Below are 10,199 nucleotides of genomic sequence, written 5' to 3' on the forward strand. Positions count from 1 at the left end.
TGACGTTGCAACGGAGACAGGGCGCGTTGCAACGTTGGCTGGGGGCGTTGCAACAGATGCTGGGGGCGTTGCAACGGATGCTGGGCGCGTTGCAACGGAGGCAGGTCGCGTTGCAACGTTGGCTGGGGGCAGTGCAACGGATGCTGGGGGCGGTGCAACGTTAGCCGGGCACGTTGCAACGGAGGCAGGGCGCGTTGCAACGGATGCTGGTGACGTTGCAACGGAGGCAGGGCGCGTTGCAACGTTGGTTGGGGGCGTTGCAACGGATGCTGGGCGTGTTGCAACAGATGCTGGGGGCGGTGCAACGTTGGCTGGGTGCGTTGCAACGTTGGCCGGGCGCGTTGCAACGGAGGCAGGGTGCGTTGCAACGGAGGCAGGGCGCGTTGCAACGGATGCTGGGTTAGGTGCATCGTTGGCTGGTTTCGTTGCAACGGAGGCACCCGCCGTTGCAACGATGGCTCGGAGCGTTGCAATGAAGGAGCCAAATTTTCATATCTCATAATTGGCTCGTGCATTTTTTCTAAAATTTTGAGGGAACCTTGGTAATATTATGTGAAGGCTGCACAAAAAAATCCAGGTCAAAAATCGCACGTTTGCTCCGTTTTTCATTTTTTTTGAATTTCCGGCTTTCCGGGCGGTAAAAAAATCGGCAAAAAAAATCGACACGGTGTAAATTCACCAAATTTAGCATATATATTACTATTCTTAGAGGTCGTAATACCTTACTAACTCAGTCTTATGACTTAAGCATAAGATTAAGTATGGTAGGGTGTTACATTATGGTATCAGAGCAGTTCGTTCCTATAGAGCCTGAGGGACGGACTGATTATGCCTCTGGGCATACTCTGGGTGTCTATACATGCTATTTAGGGTATCTAATTGATATATGAGGCATGAATGCTCATGAGCATGCATTTGGGACTTTGAAATACTAAACTAGAGATATTGAGACTGATCACCTTGATATCACTTGTTTGGTGTGAACAGGAACCAAATGGCGTCTCGTGGGCGCGGTCGTGAGCGTAATCGAGGTCAAAGACGGAGAACATTCGATCCGGAGCTCTTCCTAAATAGCTTGACTACCTTTCTAACTTTACTCCTTGTGCGCATGAATATTGTTTCTTCCAGGATGAGTCTGAGCTTGTCTTGGTATAAGCGCGTAATCCTTGAATCTTGTATGCTCGCTATGACAAGAGTTGCCCCTATTCGCAAACCATGTTCTTCAGAATCAGCTGAGACTTCTTTGACTCTGTACGCTCTATTCTTCCTACAAAAGGTCTCTAATTTGAACTATTTTCTTGAGATGCACCCAAGTTCCTCTCCTTGTGTATTCCATCATTTCGGTATAATCCTGATTAACCGTGTACAAGATTTCCTTTCTGACTCATTACGAACACCGTTTGTATTGCTCATTCATTTTTTGAGCTTAATGTCCTTTTGAAAATTAACTCGAGCCTATATTAGTATCACGTATAGAATATAGTTGTGACTGTGGAAATGTTGATTCCTTAAGAGCATGACTTTTGGATACAAAAGATGAAGCAGGTAAGCATGCGCCGTCAAAAAGAGTTTTGGAGCTTTAAATTCTTGTCGACCACAAAGCCTATGATTAGTTTAATGCGCTAGAAATACACCGGTTAGCCGTCGAAGGTTCTACATTAAAGGTAAAAGGGAATAGCTATCGATTTCGTAATAGATTGCCAAGGTCTAAGACAAAAGGTGATACTGTTAGGGAATCGTGGATCAAGTGATCAAGTCCGTTTTGCCCATCGGAGCAAATTACTTATTAGGAAAACTAACGAGACTATACATCAGGGAGAAGGTGAGACTCTACAGTATGCTAAACAGCCTTTGAATTAATTGGAAACTGGAACATCGAATGTCTTAATTCCTGAATTTGATAGCCGAGACAACAAAGGAAAAGTTACGCAAATTTGAGTAAAGATTCTCATTATGGGAGCCGACAAAAGAGATAGGCAGATCTAAGAAATTAAATCCCGCCAAGTTAGCCTATTTCAAATTTTGGAGAGTATTGATGGTCAGTGGCGTGCCAAATAGTTTTTGTCATACCTTTCGAACCTATTCCAACATACTCCGTATGTCGAAACTTCTGAAGCACGCCTCTAAATCAAATTCATGTCTTACAACCTAAGCCAGCTTAAATGAAAGGAGATGGACGTATCGAGTGACGAAGTCGGTTTCAAGAAACTCTGAATATGCCAAAGGACTACCCACACCTCTTTTCAGATAATTGAATCTGAATTTTGAGGGCAAAATTCCTAATTTGGTGGGTAGAATGTAAACCCCGCTAAAATCGGAAAATAATTAGTCAATAAATCGAATTTTAAATAGGAAAATTAAAAATACAAAACTAGTGTCAAAATAGGATAGAGCTCGTCAAAACGAGAATTTTGATACCAATTTCGAAAATTTGGCCCAAAATCGGACCGGAAGGACCGAACCGGTTGAACCGGAGCACAAACCGAGCCCGTGGGTCCAACCGGACCCATAATATAAAGGAAACAGCAGCCTTCTTCTTCCTCATTAGTTGCTGCAACGCCAAAACAGAATTGGAGGAAAGGGAGAGAAGCTCTCAAACCCTAACCCTTTGATCCACCATAACTCCTCCGTCCGGGCTCCAATCGCCGCACTGTTCGCGGCCACACGCTCAGCGCGTCGAGCTCTACCTTTCTATCCGAACAATTTCACTGGTAAGCCTCCTATTAAGTTCAGAATACCTATCCCTCTTTCTTTGGTAAACTTGGAAACCTATGGTGAATCTTGTCCAATTTCTATGTTCTAGGTTCAAGTTAGCTTCCGGAATTTGTGGGCTCAAGCTATTGAGCATATGGGTATGGTAAGAACACCCTAACCCTAGCTCAATCTTGTTTTTGGTAATAGAAAACTGAATTGAAACATATATATGTGTATTAGGTGTAGTTTAAGAGGGTGTTTATGCATTGGACTTGAATTTGGATTACTTGGAGCTTTGTTGGTGACAAGGCTTACTTTGGGGCTATTTGATTGAGCTTGGAGGGACTGTGATTTTGAGTTGTGAGGCTGCCTTGGGTGAACTAAGTGATCGGCCAAGGTATGGTTCAAGTTTCGCACGTTTAATATTTACGGTGTTGTGAAAACTTAGGTTAGAGGAACCATAGGATAAGTTAAATTGTTTGTTCTATTTAATGATTAGCCTTGTAATGTTGTTGGAATAGATTTGTTGGTGGCTATATATATTGGAATTATGAGGTGTGGAAGTTATTAATGGTGTGCTCTTATATTTATTTATGATGGATTAGGATTGGTGTTTGTTAATAAGGGTGTAGAGTTGTGTTGTGGTGGTATTGCATTTGCTGTAACTAATTATGTAATGATTGGAATTGTATGAGACCAAGTCTGGGCTAAACTTGGGAATATAAGGAACTAAACTGGAAAATTTGGGACCTTTTTGTTAAATATACAATTTATGGCAAATTTTTAAAGTTAGGTTGTTAAATCTGTCCTGCAGCAGAAAAGGTTAAACAGAACAGCAATTTGTTTGTCTTGCTGCGACTTCTACGAGTTGAGTTTTGGAGTGAAACTAATTTTGTTATAAAATTTGATTAACTTTCTTTATTTCTCTAAAACTTCAGAATTTTAAAAGTTAAGGATTGGGAGTTGTGAATTTTTGAATATTGGTGGTCAAAACTGAAAAGAAACAGATTTCAGCAAGCTATGCATCAACTTCCAATACTTGTAACTCTTAGAATTCAATAGCAATTGGGTTGCAACCAAGACACAGTTGTTTCTGGATGAGCTAGGAGTTTCCAAATCAAAATTTAGCTTAATTGGAGTTTTGTAATAAAAGTTATTCAAATTGAAAGGTACTAAGCTTGTTGGTTTCAAAAACAGATTTTGACTCATTTTTACTTAACTTCCAGGTAATGTAACTTCTTTATTAAAAATGATATTAACTCAGAACCAATTGAGAAAGAAATCTGGATGAGTGAAGTGTAACTACATTAATTTTTAAAGTAATTGGATTTAACTTGAATTTTATATTGAATTTTGAATATCACATGCTGTTGCTGTTTTTCTGGTTTCATGCACTGCAGAACAGTCACTGTTTTTCCTTTATTCCTAAGGCTAGAAAAATCAGAAAATTATGATCTTTGATTTGTTAGAAAGCTTATTTCAAGATGAACGCCTGGACATAAAGTTTGCACAATTCCGAGTTCATTTTTTATATTAAAAATAGAAAAGGAAATAGAGTGTCGAGGATGTCTTAGTGATAGTCATGGGTTCGAGAAGTTAAAGTTTAACCTTCGTGTGATGTGACTGATTTAATGTTAGAGTTGACTTTTCTATCTTATATCAATTTTCGAGGACGAAAATTTTTATAAGGTGGGTAGAATATAACAACCCGAGTTTGACGCCCACACACTGAGAACTGTTTTAAGGAGGCCTTGAAAAATGAACTCGGAATACTAACCCTAAAATTTTTATATATGTATATACTCGGTTTACTTGTCAAGGGTTATAATTTTGTACGGGTCAGGCCGCATACAGTATGCCTTATATATACAGTGTGTATGCTAATGATGCTAATATTTTCTCTCCCTTTCCTCCAATTCTGTTTTGGCGTTGCAGCAACTAATGAGGAAGAAGAAGGCTGCTGTTTCCTTTATATTATGGGTCCGGTGGGACCCACGGGCTCGGTTTGTGCCCCGGTTCAACCGGTTCGGCCCTTCCGGTCCGATTTTGAGCCAAATTTTCGAAATTGATATAAAAATTCTCGTTTTGCCGAGCTCTATCCTATTTTGATATTAGTTTTGCATATTTAATTTTCCTATTGAAATTTAATTTATTGACTAATTATATACCGATTTTAGAGGGGTTTACATCCTACCCACCTAATTAGGAATTTTGTCCTCAAAATTCAGAGTGCGTTACCTGAATGCAACCAAACAAGTTCACGCACAAGTAATGATCAAATAGTACAAATAGCAAGTATAACAAATAGCAGGTAATATATATCACTTAGGCATACCCAGAAAATGCATAGCAATCAATACAAACAAATGCATATGATGCATGCCTGTCCTATGGCTGATGGGGCCCATCTGTCGATTATCCAGCCAACCCGACAAGTCCGAAAACCTTAGACTGTCCCCCGTCGCGCATCCCTAAGAGTCTATGCATAGAGTTCACATTCATATTTCATAAAATCACTCAATGGGGGCTATCCATACCCGGGAATTTATACGTGCCCGGTCACCCTTACGACGTAGGGTTAACAGAGTATCGAGAATCAACCTGGAACACGTGGTGGCGAGCCACGGTTTTTACCCAGGGAAACTCGTATCTCAGATATCATCATTCATAAGCCATTTCATAGTCATAATCATTATTTAATCATTTATCAAGCCATGGCATATTAACTCCTTTTATTAACAACCTCCCTTTCACATTTTTCATCGTCATTCCCTTATAATTCATCTTGATTACCCTTTCCGGGTCCTGACCATCAAACTCTTCTCATCCTTCTTAATATCAAATAATCTTAAAATCAACCCAACTCTAACATTAAATCAATCACATCACACGATGATTAAACTTTAACTTCTCGAACTCATGACTATCACTAAGACATCCTCGACACTCTATTTTCTTTTCTGTTTCTAATATAGCAAATAAACTCAGAATTGCACAAACTTTATGTCCAGGCATTCATATTGAAATAAGCTTTCTAACAAACTAAATATCATAATTTTCTGATTTTTCTAGCCTCAGGAATAAAGGAAAAATCGTGACTGCTCTGCAGTGCATAAAACCAGAAAAACAGCAGCAGCATGTGATATTCAAAATTCAATATAAAATCCAAGTTAAATCCAATGACTTTGAAAATTAATGTAGTTAAACTTTACTCATCCAGGTTTCTTTCTCAATTGGTTCTGAGTCAATACCATTTTTAATAAAAAAGTTACATTACCTCGAAGTTAAGTAAAAATGAGACAAAATCTGTTTTAAAAACCAACAAGCTTAGTACCTTTCAATTGGAATAACTTTTATTACAAAACTCCAATTAAGCTAAATTTTGATTTGAGAACCCCTAGCTCATCCAGAAACAAGTGTGTCTTGGTTGCAACACAATTTCTATTTAATTCTAAGAGTTACAAGCATTGGAAGTTGATGCATAGCTTGCTGAAATCTGTTTCTTTTCAGTTTTGACCACCAATATTCAAAAATTCACAGCTCCCAATCCTCAACTCTTAAAATTCTGAAATTTCAGAGAAATAAAGCAAGTTAATCAAATTTTATAAAAAATTTGGTTTCGCTCCAAAACTCAACTCGTAGAAGTCGCAGCAAGACAAACAAGTTGCTGCCCTGTTTGATCTTTTCTGCTGCTGGACAGATTTAACAACCTAACTTTAAAAATTTGCCATAAATTATATATTTAACAAAAAAGTCCCAAATTTTCCAATTTAGTTCCTTATATTCCCAAGTTTAGCTCAAACTTGGTCTCATGCAATTTCGATCATTACATAATTAGTTACAGCATATACAATACCACCACAACACAACTCTACATCCTTATTAACAAACACCAATTCTAATCCACCATAAATAAATATAAGAGCACACCATTAATAACTTTCACACCTCATAATTCTAATACATAAATTTACTAACAAATCTATTCTAACAACATTACAAGTCTAATCATTAAATACAACAAACAATCCAACTTATTCTATGGTTCCTCTAACCTAAGTTTTCACAACACCGTAAATATTAAACGTGCGAAACTTAAACCATACCTTGGCCGATCACTTAATTCACCCAAGACAGCCTCTCAATACAAAAATCACAGCCCCTCCAAGCTCAATCAAACAGCCCAAAAGCAAGCCTTGTCACCAACAAAGCTCCAAGTAATCCAAATTCAAGTCCAATGCATAAACACCCTCTTAAACTACACCTAATACACACATATATATATATATTCCAATTCAGTTTTCTATTACCAAAAACAAGATTGAGCTAGGGTTAGAGTATTCTTACCACACCCATATGCTCAATAGATTGAGCCCACAAGTTCCGGAAGCTAACTTGAACCTAGAACATAGAAATTGGACAAGATTCACCATAGGTTTTCAAGTTTATCAAAGAAAGAGGGATAGGGATTCTGAACTTAATAAGAGGCTTACTAGTGAAATTATTCGGATAGAAAGGTAGAACTTGACGCGCTGAGCGCGTGGCCGTGAACGGTGCGGCGATCGGAGCCCGGACGGAGGAGTTATGGTGGATCAAAGGGTTAGGGTTTGAGAGCTTCTCTCCCTTTCCTCCAATTCTGTTTTGGCGTTGCAGCAACTAATGAGGAAGAAGAAGGCTGCTGTTTCCTTTATATTATGGGTCCGGTTGGACCCACGGGCTCGATTTGTGCCCCGGTTCAACCGGTTTGGTCGAAGCTGCGATATGTGAAACACGTCATGCAGGTTCAAACAATGTGGTAGTAAAGCGATCCTATATGCCACTTGTCCGATGTGATAGGCATTTAGCTTTTTAGTTTTTGATTGATCATCCGATTCTAGTTCATTGAAGTGATCTTCAGAAATAGGTATCCCCTTCCTTCCAACTTGAGAAGTCTTCTTCTTAGATCCACCTAACTCTTTTGTCAGCTTTCATAGTGAGAATTCTAACTTAGATTTGCGTAACTCTTCCTCTGTTGTTTCGGCTGTCAAATTCAGGAACTAAGATGTTTGATATTCCAGTTTTCGGTTAATTCAAAGGAGTCTAGCATACTGTAAAGTCTCACCTTCTCTCTAATGTATAGGCTCTTCGATATTCCCGATAAGTAGTTTACTCCGATGGGCAAAATGGACTTGATCACTTGGTCCACGATTCCCTGACAGTATCACCTTTTGTCCTAGTCCTTGGCAACCTACTATGAAATCGATGGCTATTCTCTTTTATCTTTAATGTAGAACCTTCGATGGTTGTAGCATTTCAAACAGTTTCTGGTGGTCTTTCATTTCTTTCTCATACGTCAAACTTGTAATCACATAGATTTCCACCTCGTTCTTCATTTCTGTCTGCTCAAAATATCTTCTTTGATTCGTGGTATGTTTTAGAAATCTCTAGGTAACTTCAAAAATTTTCTCTTGTAAGCTTCGAACAATAATTTCTTATTTCAACTTCCGACCTCAACACATAACCCTCTCTTGGTGTCTTCTGGATTCAACCGGCTTCGGTACTCTTAGTAGCCCCTTATCATCGTTATTGCATTCCATAAGTCTTTGACTTTACGATCTCTATTTCGACATTAAACATATAAATCTTTCTTAGTTCCCTTTCGTTTGCCAGACTTCGACATCTTCGGTATTGCGCAAACCGGAAGGGAACTAATAAAAAGCGAACAGGGGTAGATATTCTAAATCTGATTAACTTTTTAATTATTAAACAGAAGCTATAACAGGGGTAGGTATTCTAAATCTACCTAACTTACTCAATTTCAATCCTAATCTAACACCAAACCATTTCTCCTTTTCCTCCATCCCTCCATCATTCACAATGCAACAGAAACAAGCAACCAAACAAGGTCACGCACAAGTAATGAGCAGATAGTACAAATAGCAAGTATAACATATAGCAGGTGATATATATCAATTAGACAATCCCAGGAAATGCATAGCAATCAAAACAAATAAATGCATATGATGCATGCCTGTCCTATGGCTGATGGGGCCCATCTGTCGCTTATCTATCAGAAACTATATTAATAGTTACAGTCTAAATTGATTTTTATAAATATTATTATTACTATTATTATTATTATTATTATTGTTCAAAAAGAAAAAAAATGGCCGAAGGATATTATTATACATATAAGCCACTATATATATTTATTATATATCTATATAAGAAACAAAGAAAGATTTGTTACATATACATAACATATATATATCTATTCACTTATAATAATTCATTATCATCATTATAGGGGAACGTGGCTTGTAACCCTTTAATACATATATCCATTCCCTTAATCATGAAACGCAATATCGTGCTAGCGGGTGATCTGGGCTGTTATAGATGGTATCAGAGCAGTTTATTTCCGTTAGAGCCTTGGGAATGGACTGACTATGCTTCATTGCATACTCTGAGTGTCTGTCATACTTAGTGACTTGTTCTGATAACAAGAATTTAGATTTGATATGCATGACTGTCTGATGATTAACGCTGTTAGTCTACCATTGCATACCTCATGGTATTTGGTCTGGCTAACCTAATACTAATGATTTATGTGTACGGGAACACTAATGGGTTGTCATGGATGAAATAGAAGTAATAGGTAACGTGAATCGTGGGTTTTGGGAACGTTAGAAGTTAAGTTTAGGGGTTAGTTCTGGTTCAACGTATAATCCTTATTCGTGCTAATGTGAATTTCTTCCTTGGTTGCTTGTCGTAAGATTCTTTGTTTCAGACTTCTTTCATGAGATATGGTTCCTTTCGCTTTTGCAAACTGAACATGCCACACCTCTCTATTTCTTTTCTTCGATATTTTTAAAAATGGAGTTGATATGAATCTTTTCTATCTTATATCAATTTTCGAGGACGAAAATTTTTATAAGGTGGGTAGAATATAACAACCCGAGTTTTTAAAATTAAATTTTATATTTTAAATTTAAAAATAAAATTTAATTTAATTATGACTTATTCTATTATTTTAAATTATCTATCAGAAACTATATTAATAGTTACAGTCTAAATTGATTTTTATAAATATTATTATTACTATTATTATTATTATTATTGTTCAAAAAGAAAAAAAATGGCCGAAGGATATTATTATACATATAAGCCACTATATATATTTATTATATATCTATATAAGAAACAAAGAAAGATTTGTTACATATACATAACATATATATATCTATTCACTTATAATAATTCATTATCAGCATTATAGGGGAACGTGGCTTGTAACCCTTTAATACATATATCCATTACCTTAATCATGAAACGCAATATCGTGCTAGCGGGTGGTTTGGGCTGTTACATAAATCATCACATACCGAGACGATTTACGTTAATTTTAAAAGTTCTGTATCTTAAGACAATTTATGTGTATTTTTTAAAAACATTTTAAAACATAAATTATCCTAAAGATATAAATTATCCTAAGATATAATGATTAATATATAATTCAAAACACA

General features: G+C 37.2%; 2 long non-coding RNA genes across 2 annotated transcripts; one reads left to right on the forward strand and one right to left on the reverse strand.

Annotated features, from left to right (window-relative positions):
* LOC107648153 lies at positions 2,521-3,666 on the forward strand. Its single transcript, XR_001621755.2, has 3 exons — positions 2,521-2,711; positions 2,804-2,857; positions 2,935-3,666. It is a non-coding gene; the product is annotated as an uncharacterized LOC107648153 (long non-coding RNA).
* Positions 6,002-7,403, reverse strand: LOC110263958. Its single transcript, XR_002349685.1, has 3 exons — positions 7,188-7,403; positions 7,042-7,095; positions 6,002-6,958 (listed from the first exon to the last, which is right to left on the reverse strand). It is a non-coding gene; the product is annotated as an uncharacterized LOC110263958 (long non-coding RNA).

Source organism: Arachis ipaensis, chromosome B06 (assembly GCF_000816755.2).
Source record: "Arachis ipaensis cultivar K30076 chromosome B06, Araip1.1, whole genome shotgun sequence".
Taxonomy (NCBI): Eukaryota; Viridiplantae; Streptophyta; class Magnoliopsida; order Fabales; family Fabaceae; genus Arachis; species Arachis ipaensis.